The sequence below is a fragment of the Pinus tabuliformis genome, chromosome 7, assembly GCF_031772625.1.
Source record: "Pinus tabuliformis cultivar Carrire ecotype Pingquan chromosome 7, CPIR1, whole genome shotgun sequence".
Taxonomy (NCBI): domain Eukaryota; kingdom Viridiplantae; phylum Streptophyta; class Pinopsida; order Pinales; family Pinaceae; genus Pinus; species Pinus tabuliformis.
This window is the reverse complement of record NC_142293.1, coordinates 303,496,088-303,508,185: the sequence shown is the minus strand read 5'-3', so window position 1 is coordinate 303,508,185 and position 12,098 is coordinate 303,496,088.

Here is a 12,098-nt window from a genome sequence, read left to right as displayed (position 1 = left end):
ATTGATACATACAAGCCTCAAGGTACTGAATGGGTGTTTCTAAGTCAACTTCTTGGATAATGAGCTAATGTCGACAAGAAGCAACTCGTCGCAGGAGGGCCTTGATGTATCCCACATCAACGACACGAAACGAGTGTAGTGATTTTAGAGATGGAATTTGACTGACGACACAAGGTTCAGGAATGGCGGTCATGAAAATGAAGGTTTATGGTATTGTAAAGGATGACTTCTCTTGAACATATCAACGACACTAAATGAATTGGCAGCATTGACCCAAAACCAAAGTAATGGATGGTGTGATAGACCATAGGTATGATAACCATCAAGCAGATAACCCAACCCAAATAGTCTGAATGAATTGGGAACATTGACCCAAAACCAAAAGTGATGGATGGTGTGATATACCATAAGTATGATAATTGTCAAGCAGATAACCCAATCCAAACAGTCACGAAGATGAAGTGAAAGTGTCATGTTCAAAAGCAACCTGCTACCATAAAGTGGTTTTCCCCATTTTCCATTTTCCCCGATCATTGTTGACCAACACCTCTTTATTTTTATAAAGCTTGAGGAGGATAACATATGATTGTTGTATAATTTCACCCTTCAGGCGAATCGATCGCTATTTGATGTTTTAACGAGTCTAGCGAAGGTGAAACTCGATCTTGTTCAGATGGACAAGTTTGTCGCTACTTGATGTTTTAACGAGTTTAACGACAAAGATAACTTAGTCCTTTTCATGCTTAAAGAGTTTGAAAGCGAGAAAAATAAAACTCCACAAGTTATTTTTCGTAAATTAATCTCTCAAGCCCTAAAAAGTGTAAAATAATACAATAGAGATATCATTTCCAATCCGTTAACGAGCTAGAAAGGACAAGCACTCAGCAACCTTTTCATATTTCGAGAGTCTGAAAAGAGCTTAAAGAGGACTCCACTTTGAGGAACGAATGATATCTAGGATAGCAACTGGTTCCAGTGATGTCGGAACTTCTCAAAACATGTTGATTTATGTGAAGGGGTTGGCTAATAAGACCACTCATTGCAACTATTCCTCAAAAAGGGTAAAACAACTAAGTGAAATCATATGATCGGCTGAAGGGATGGTGGTAATGGGATGAAAACAACCAAGGTTCATCTGATGAAAAAGGTTGATAGAATGGCCATCACGAGGGTTAAAATGGAAATGGGTTCATTTTTAGACAAGCTTGAATCATAGGGAAGTATTCTTGGATTCAGTTTCATGTTTACACAAGCTTGAAACGAAAAACTATGCTTGGATTCAGTTTCATTTTGCACAAGCTTAAAACGAAAAACTGTGATTGAATTCAGTTTCATTTTTACACAAGCTAAAAATGAAAAACTATGCTTGAGATTGGTTTACATGCCCCCAGCATGATGAAAGAGAGTGTCTCCTATAACCAGATGGAAGTCACTGCGGTGAAGCAGGACGGTTATCCAACACCTTCCTGGCTTCGTCTAGATAGGCAAAGGTGAATGGGGTGATTCCCTTCACATAACCTCAAGGGAAACTTAACTTTTACCACTAGGTGCATGCCCCCCAAGCTTCATTACATTTACCTAAGTATACTAATCGTGGCTATCATGTGGATGGAATGAAGGTTCTTTTATGAGATCAAGTGAAAGACTTGACTGGGATTTTACAAAATCTAATCAAAGCCTCGACTTGGAACTTTTCTCCAAGGGACCTTGTTTCATTTTTTAATGACCCTGACACAAGACAAGGAACTCTGCTCAGATTCCTTGTTTCATTTTTTAAAGAGCTTGACACAAGACAAGGAACTATGCTCATACTTCTTGTTTAATTTTTTAACGAGCTTGGCATAAGACAAGGAACTATGCTCATAAGATTTGTTTCATTTTTTTAATGAGGTTGACACAGTAAAAGAACTATCCTCATATTCCTTGGTTTCATTTTTTTAACGAGGTTAACACAAGACCAAGAACTATCCTCATATCCTTGGTTTCATTTTTTAACGAGGTTGACACAAGACAAGGAACTATCCTCATATTCCTTGTTTCATTTTTTAACAAGGTTGACACAAGGCTAGGAATTATCCTTATATTCCTTGTTTCATTTTTAATGAGGTTGACACAAGATAAGGAACTATCCTCATACTCCTTGGTTTCATTTTTTAACAAGGTTGACACAAGACAAGGAACTATCCTCATATCCTTGATTTCATTTTTTTAACGAGGTTGACACAAGACAAGGAACTACCCTCATGACCTTGTTTCATTTTTTAACGAGGTTAACACAAGACAAGGAACTATCCTCATGCTCTTTGTTTCATTTTTTAACGAGGTTGACACAAGACCAGGAACTATCCTCATGGGAGCTGTTTCATTTTTTAATGAGGTTGACACAGTAAAATAACTATCCTCATATCCTTGGTTTCATTTTTTAACGAGGTTGACACAAGAAAAGGAACTATCCTCATATCCTTGGTTTCATTTTTTAACGAGGTTGACACAAGACAAGGAACTATCCTCATATTCCTTGTTTCATTTTTTAACGAGGTTGACACAAGACAAGGAACTCTCCTCACATTCCTTGTTTCATTTTTTAACGAGGTTGACACAAGACAAGGAACTCTCCTCGTAGGAGTTGTTTCATTTTTTAATGAGGTTGACACAGTAAAAGAACTATCCTCATATTCATTGGATCACAACTCATAAGAGGTCATGAAGGAGAGATATGGTTCCAATGCCCCCAGTACATGATGTGCAACATCACTGAATTGATCGTCAGTTGATGTAGGTATGGAACAGGTTGCCACATAATGAACCCGTGGCAAGGATGATACTATTGGTACAAAAGGACCATTTAAGGAATATGGTTGACTGGAATCCATATTTGGGCTGGGAAATGAAAGCTAGTCAATAGTGACAATTTTGCCTTCATGCGAGAAACAAATCACTCGAAAGAGTGTTGAAACAATAGCTCCCATGTCATAAACATAGTCGCGCCCAAGAAGTAAATTGTAATATAAATGTCCTGGGACTACCATCACATTCAGATAAACTATTTTTCCTCCCAAATTAATAGGCAACTAAGGAAGGATCCCTAATGGTTAATCAGTTCCTCTATTAAAAGCTAACAGATTCTGGGTAACTGTCACAAGCAGTGGTGAATCGAGCGCTTGCCAAGCAGTTGAGGAAAGGATACTCACAGATGCACCTTCATCTATAATAGTGCCCGATACAATCATATTACAAACCTGTACTATGATCTGGAAAGGCACATAAGAAGGAAGACGGAATCCTATCAGTTGATTCCAATCAAGGGAAGTGACTAGACTACTTGGAGGGGGTACCATAAAAACGAGAGAATTAACCCCTTGAGTTACGATAACGGGAATATTTTCCTCCTATCTTGATGGAACAGGAGGATTGCCCCAAAGCTCATTTGAATCTGAAGAAACAAAAAGAACTTGAGTGGTATCATACTCACTCTCTTCGGGAAAGGTAGAATTTAGTGAAGGTGAAATCGAGTCCACTGTTAGCTCGACCTATTGATTTGGGTCAAGTATAAACTCATAGGATTCATTTTCAAAGAGAGTGGGTTTGACCGACGGTTGATTTGAGTCAGTCAATTCATCAACTAGTGATGGATTTATGGAGAGTTTCCTGTAGCCAGATGGAAGTCGTTTCAGTGAAGTAGGACGGTTATCCAACACTTTTTTGGCTTCATCCAGATAGGGAAAAAGGTCAATGGGGTGATTCCCTTCACATAACCTACAAGGAAACTTAACTTTACCCTTCTTTCCATGAAATTTACTACCACTAGTTGATGGTTTGTCACCAGCATGATCTCTAGATGTTGATGACATTGGATGATGTGAACGAGAAGACCATTCTTCTAAGATCTGAGGAATATCAGGACAATTTCGAAGAACATGGTCTCCAGCACAAAGTTTGCATGGGTATCTAACTTTGTGAGGCTTGATGGGCGGTTTCTCATCAGATGTTGCATTCAAAGCAATGGTTGCTTGGTTTCCCTTCTGCTGAATTTACTTCTTCTTCTTCTTCTTCTTCTTCCCTTTCTTCTTCTTCTTAGCCACCTGGTTACTAGTACCAATACTTTCACCAGGCGAAGAGGAAGAAGGGGAGGAAGAAACAACCGAGGAAGAAGGCAAAGGGTCAACTTTAGGATCAACTGGAGGTTGATTTTGTCCAGTTGGAGGTGTACTCGATTGCAGAGAAATCATGAAATTTATAACCAAGGAGGTTAAAAAAAACCATACTAGCAAGCCAATGGTAAGTTTCGGAAGGGACAATGTAGCCATATATGGAGCACCAACATTTCTGAAAAGAGGAAAACGACTAGAATTCCCATCAAAAGGAATTCCTTGATCGGTGGACTCTGGATTTGTCACCATATGTTTCAACCTAAGATCAACTAAGGAGTGAGCATGGAGGATGTTATCCACAGTCAATTAATTTTATTTTAATCAAAGTAACATAAGAAAACAAAAGAGGGATAATCTAGGCAAAAGGTTTACCAAGCAACCGTGAACTACAGAATACCTCTTGGTGAACCAAGAAGTAAGGGCAAGCAATCTCCCTGAATGTTGTGTTCTGTGTATCACAGTTTACAAGGTGTCCAACTCAGTTACTTAAGGATGGATATCAACCTACAGTTGTCCTCCCATATATACCCGAAGGTACGTGGAGGCCCAGTCCGTATAAGCGTTGTCTAATACAAAACCGCACAATGAGAGCATTCCCATATACTTTGCGTACTGTAACACTACCCTATATACCCAAAGGTACATGTACAAGCTACAATATACTCACATACGTGGAATGAGGTATCACACTCGGGATGTATTGCAGACAAGTTAGCAACAACTGCTTTGTTTTACGACGCTAGAACATGTATCTAGCCTAGACCTCTAAATGTTTTTCATTAGGTGACAATGCTCCATTAGGTAAATTCAGATAAATTCTAATTTGATCTTCTTTAGAATTTTCCTTTCAAGGTTCACCACATGATGTATGTTTTCAATTCATAAAATTCAACTAATATGATAAGCATTCTTTCCATTTAATTTAACAATGAAAATCCTTAGCTAGTAGGGATAAAGCAATCAGATCTTTGACAAAGAGCAAAGAGCACAACTAATGCAATTTCCCTAGCTATTCCTTTCAAGCATCCACAAACTACAATATGAACAATGAAAGTTTTTCTTTTTGATTCCCTTAATGTTATGATGAACAAAAAAGGAAACTAATGCACATACAATTAATCGATATTTAATAAGAACGGAGACTTTACAACAGTTGTGTTTCGAAGGAAGAGAAGACTTTACAACACTTTCTTTCAAATGAAGATTAATCAACTATATTCTAAATTTGACTATAGACTGGTAATGACAAAGAAGACATGAAGAAACATTAATCTATCCAATCAAAGTTGGGCTAGACTAGGAGATAAACACTCATTTTCTTGAGACATAACATTCATTGATCAATTAGCAAACAATCAAACAGAGAAAATTTGGCAAAAAGCTCTTTCCAAAGGTGTGAAACTGATCCTAGGAGGATCAGCGCAGCCCAAAGTGGGAGACAGTGCGCTTCAGAGCACTATCCCTAAGCCAGGGATGCTCTGCAGCGCACTGTGTCCCTCACAAGCCTGTGCTGGTGACTATAAGCCATTTCAAGAGGCAATTTGACACAGTTTTGACCAATTTTTCAATGTAAATAGCTGAATTAAAATCTATGAACACAAATAGAGTCTACAAGGATGTCTTAAGAAGTGGATAAGCTACTAGAAAAGAGGATTCTTCCCTAGTGGAGTCATCAATTTGTTTTGGAGAATTTAGCATCTACGGATAAATACTAATTCCCTAGATGAGTAGCCACTTCTAGAACAACAGTTTAAAGCACTTTAGCATTTTCCTATAAGCAATAGATAAGATAGAGAAGATGATAAGACCTACTTGTAGTTTCACTTTCCTCTTGTCTCCTTTGTATCGATTTTGTTGCTCATTCCCGTACTTAACATGCTTGAGAATTACCTGTAAACACAAACAGAAGACAAAGAACCGATCAAAGCAAAATATCTATTGAATACAAGTAAATGGAATCAGATACATTTCACACATATAATCATCATATGACAATACAAACATATGGGAGAAAGGTTCAAATACTTTATTAGATAGAAGAAGGAATTACAACCATCGGTGTTTTATTCAAATCCATTCCTCCATCTTGGATCCCATCCACATCACATCAAAAACATGAAAAACTTGTAGCATTACAATACTTGCTTCAAAGCCAAATCTCACAGCAACATTATCTCCTTACAATTCAACATAATCTAGCCGATGATCACTTAGATGAGTGGTCAATTTATAGGAAGATGAAGGAGGCTTTGTCATTAATGGTGGCATTGAATGGCCTTCCATACTTAGAATTAGTTCCATGGAGGAATGGATGAGAGGATAGGATGCACCTTAACTCATTCCTCATCCATTTTCGAGCTCATAGGAGTTGATAAGTGAGGGAACCTTCTAGATGACTCCAAAAGATAAGTATATTCCCCAAACCCTATGTGAATTTAATTCAATCTCACCCATTGCAGGTGAAAGGAAGCCTAAGTGCTCTGTAGAGCACCCTGGCAGTGGACTTATCTTCTCTATAGCACACCTTCATAAGGGCTTACGTGCGCTGGTCTCTCTAGAGACTATTTCTGGATGTCTTCAAATCATGAAATTATCTGGGAAGGAGGCATTCAAATGGTTGAGTTGTTTAGGGCATGAAACAACTGAATTATGGTTTTGATGAGCCCTAGAACACTGATCTAAATGTTGGGATTTGATGTGCCCAAATGGGTCTATAACAATTACAACCTGAGGTTATACAACCCAAGGAGCCTCAGTTAACTCAACCTATTAATTTAGGGCCTTCTCTTTCTCTTCCTCTTCCTTCAACTCAACCACAACATGTATATCTCAGTCCTGACGTGGAACCACTTCCACTTGGTCTTGATAGTATTGAGGAGCTTACTAAAGACAAATCTTGACCTTCCTCTTCTATCCATTTAAGAGGGACTCATCCTTATCAAACCCATCCTTTCCCTACTCCTCGTACTTCGATACAAGCTCCTTTACCTCAGAATCCTCGATTCAATTCACACCTCAATTACTTTTCTCAACAAGTCCCTTCAAGAAGTTCAATGATGACTGATTCAATAACAGTTTCTCAACCCGTGTTGGCTATCATGAGTGAATCAACTAAAGTTGTATCTACCTCCATGTTTGCAACTTCACTAGAAACCCATTTGTATGGTGGTCCATCTGTGCCACCTGGTTACCAATCCTTATCTGGAACCTTTTCTAGAACAACAATCAATCCTTGGACTTCTCTTTCCCCATCCTCATCTGGAATGTCATATATACTGTCTGTAATGAGAATCTTACAGCTTGTTTATGATGAAGAATCTAGGGAAATTAGGTTAATAAGATTCTTCTCACAATGATAACTATTTGCGGGGTATTTTTAACTTTTCTTATTATCACAATATTCTCTTGTTATTAGTAGAGTATGTCTTCTTAGTTCATCAAATAGTTACCAAAACAAAAGTGACAAGAACACGAGATGTTGGCTTTCTACCAGGGCCAAACCGTTCACTCTTTGAGAGGAAAACCCACACAAAATTCTTCTTATAGAGATTCCAATTGATGAATACCAAGACCATGACCCTTGACCTATTTAGCCACTCCAAGATGAAGACACCAATCCTCTTATTAGTCACTATTGAGATCATCATCATTGCTACAATACTGAGGCCATTACTACTACACTACCGAGATCATTACTGCTGCAACACCGAGGCCATCACTGAGATCATTACAGTTGCAACATTGTTGCATCATCATCAATATCATTGATGCTCCTTCATAGAGACCATTGTTGCTCCTTCATTGAGACCATTTTTTCTCCTTCACTATAACAAGATATATCTATACTAAGATATGTATATATACATATGAGAGCTGCACTGAGATCTTCATCAAGATCATGACTTTGTAACTACGTCCTCATCAAGATCATGACTAAGATCATGATTCCCATTATGCCAAGATCATGACTGCATCCAGAATGAATGTCGAGACAGAGTGCGTCACTATGGGATCATTGAGATCCTCATCATCTGAGATTTTTCCTATGTCTAGAGAGTATGGTAAGGGTGTATTACTGAGAGACTATGTTCATGATATCCGACACGAATTTTCTCAACCCTTGTCGGCTATCATGAGAGTATGCTCCTACATACTCAAGTCCCCTTCCTATCGATCCTCCCTTTCCTGGAATCATTATTAATCCTTAGCACCCTACATTTCCCATTCAACCTGGTTTGACCTTAAATCAAATCCAAACTTCTCAACTTGTTCCACCTACACCCCAAGTTCCTACTTGCCAACCTACACCTCAATTTTCCCAAGTTATATCTCAAGTAAGTCAAGTAAGTCAACCTATCAGGGCTGCATCTCAAATGCAAATTTTCCATCGATATCTGGGATGTATCAAATCTCATCTACCTAACCTCTTCAAGGTGCCTTACAACCTCCACCGTTTGGTCAGCATACATTTCAAATGCATGTACTACAACAACTTATACATGGCATGGCACAGACACAAACGAGTCAACCTAATGTAGGTATGTTGCAAAAATCCCTTTGGGAAACCGTACCAAGGTATTCTACAAGCACCTATTGGTTAAAACCCCTTTCAAAAAATGCCTTATCAAGTTCAACAGCCTCAAGCACATCCATTTCAATCTTATCAAGTTTTTTATGGGACTGGACAGCATGGTTATACTCATCCTGGTTATCAAAATCCTTCTTACCCAAGAATTCAAATTCTTGTGGCCCAACCTATTCCGTCATACCCAGGATATCCTCCACCACAGGTTAACCTTTACCCTTAAGGTCAACCTGTCCAGGTAGACTTTCATAGACATTTGTTGTTCGACACAACTCTTGAACTTCCATATTTAACTCAGCTTAAAAATGATTCCATTTGTCACTCTCCTTGGTGGCTAGCCATTCCTACAAAATTGTTGAGTGATATTCCCAAATTCAACAGAAATCTGGGAGAAGACCCATCTACTCATGTTATGACATATCATTTATGGTGTTCTTTGAACTCTTTAAATGATGATTCTATCTGTTTATGGATTTTCCAATGGACTCTCACTGGTACGACAACTAAGTGTTATATATAATTGCCACAAGCTTCATTCAACAACTTCAATGCCTTAGAAACTACATTTCTAACTCACTTTCAGCTGTATATTCGTTATGAAACTAGAACAAAATTGTTGACCTCTTTCAAATAATCTGACTCCACCCATATATCAGATCATATTCATGTGTGGAGACATCGATGCCGATTGGTCAAAAACATCATTCTTGATCATTTATTGGTTGAATGGTTTATCAAATCCTTGTTACCATCTATAACTGAAGATGTTGCTAAAGGCAGAGTTGTTATTGAAGAGAAATTCATTGCTCATGCCCAATATCTTGATTTGATCTATACTCAATCTGGCATGTTCTATGATAAAATACCCAATGCTCTGATACCTCAACATATTGTTCCACTTTCTTTAACTAAAGAATCACATTTCTTCAATGGAATGATTGGTTCCACTAGTCAATAGTCAGCGAGTAAATTATCTGGTTCATCTCCTATTGTGACTATTCAAAACTTGTCTTATGTTAATCATGTAACTACTTTTGAGATTAATGTCATTCAATCCATGAAAAGAAAATCTCAGCAACCTGGAAGTAAGAAGAAAGGAAAAGGAAAGAATAAGAAAGATAATCCATCACAGGAAAAACAAGACAATAAGTCTTCTAAGGAAAAATATAAACCTCGTTACCCATGCCTCATTTGTAATGAGGAATATTTTACTAGGGACTACCTGCATCATGTAGAAGTAAATCAATTCCTAAAATTTTCATGTAGCGCACTCGTTGTATTGACAGATCCCTTTCCAAATCAGGAGACACATATGGTTGCGCGTGATCTAGCTTCCCCTTCCTAAGTGATGATTCTTACTTCGTCCAAACAAAAAAGTGATGTTTTAGTGGCCACAAGAAACAAAGATTATGGTAATCCACCCCCTCATACTGGTAAGGCTAATGATCAACCTACCAACTCTACTCAACCTACTTCAAATCCTCCTCCTGCCATAATACTTGTTGAATTTACCATTAAACCTCCTAACATATTTATTCATAAACTAGAATTTAATCCTCTTGCAAGAGCCACCCAAAATTATAAAATATTAGAGGAGAAAGTGAAAGCTCCCTTTACTATGTCAATTCTTGAGGTATTATAAAATTATCCTTCTCAAAAGAAGGCTTTTCTTGTAGGAATTGGAGGGATTGATCCTTCAGATTCCAACCTTGTTTTCCTTAATCATGAGAACCATACTCTGAAATTGCCACCTCAACTAGAATTTATGATCCAAGTTCTCGTTCGAGGTAAAACTATCCACCAAAAAATTGTAGATGAAGGTGCCTCGACTTGTATCATGTTAGTTTCATGTTGGAAATTTGTTAGTTCTCCACAGCTAAATTAGTCACCATCACTATTAAACCTTTTAATGGAAGAGTTTTCAAATCTTATGTGATTTTGAATTCATTGCAAGTAGAATTAGCTGGAAAAATGGTCTCGGTAGAAGTCAAAGTTATAGATGAAATTTGGATTATAATATTATACCAAGATGGACATGGGTTTATGCCATGGTTTCTGTAGTCTCAACCTATTTCAGGATGATTGCTCTCCCTCACCAGGGGGGCATCACGGCCATAGACCAACTTGTGTTTTTTGCTAGTAGTTCTCAAACCACTGGAAGAATTCCGCTTGTGGGTGAATCTCCACAACCCTATCAGCATATCAGAGTAGGATTTCTTAAGGATTCTTCCCTAATGGAGACCTTTCCCATTTCTCCTCCTAACATTCCTAATCTGGTTTCCTATGTTAATACGATTTCTTCTTATATTGTTCCATCAGATCCATGGGTAGTACTTGATGCTTCTAATATTAATACATTCAGCGACTGTATGTCTTCCAGACTCATTGAACTCGAATATGAAGTGATTTATGCGGCCTGTTCGGCATATTCACATTACAATTCCTCGACAAATTGGGTTGATCATGTTGAAATATGTAACTAGGTTCGATCTTCATAATGACATATGTAATCATGATTTTAGGTATTTGATGTTATGAGAAACATAAATTTTTTATTGTTTTCTTGAGGCATGGGTTTCATGCTCAAGAGAAATTTATCTTTATAGTTCAAATTTCCCATTGAGAGCGTATAGGGCTTATGAGTCATTGACATATACGAAAGATCCTTCTTGGGTATGTTACATATTGTAAGAAAATTGTTTAAGTCAAATTAAAGTAAATTAACCCTCCAAGGCCTTATCAAATGCTAAATGATAAAGTCAGCCTACAAAGGAGCAGTCGTCCTCTCTAGAAGATGATGTAAACCTATTTTGAGGACTCAAGAAGGACTATATAAAGGCAATCTCGGCCTCACTCCAAACACACTCACTAAAGCATCATCAAGTGTTTGATCAAGAAGAAGAAAGGAGCCTAACACCTAGCAAAGGAAGGAAAAAGAAGATAAAAGTAATTTTTTATTTTTTTGGGGCTATAAATATCTCACACATGCAAGGAGAATTAGGGCTCTCACTTCTACAGGAAAATCGAAAGTTACACTCACCATAGAAATCCAAACTTGAGTGGCAAAGGAATCATCTTAAAGGTTGAATTGTTGAAGAAGAAGTATCTCGCTAAGCAAAGAAGAAAGGAGGATAATTTCTCCATGATCTTTCCCACACGTACGGCCTATGGTTTCTGTAGTTAGGCCAAATTACAATCAAGAAATTGCAGGTCCGAAAAGAGAGGTTGAAGGAGAAGCTTCTGGTACAGAAAGACTAGTTTGACTAAAGTTGACTTTTGTGGAAGGAAAAATCATTAAGTAAAGGCATTGACTTGGTCTTGGAGGGGTTATAAGTTAGGTTCTAGGTCTTGGAATTTGGCAA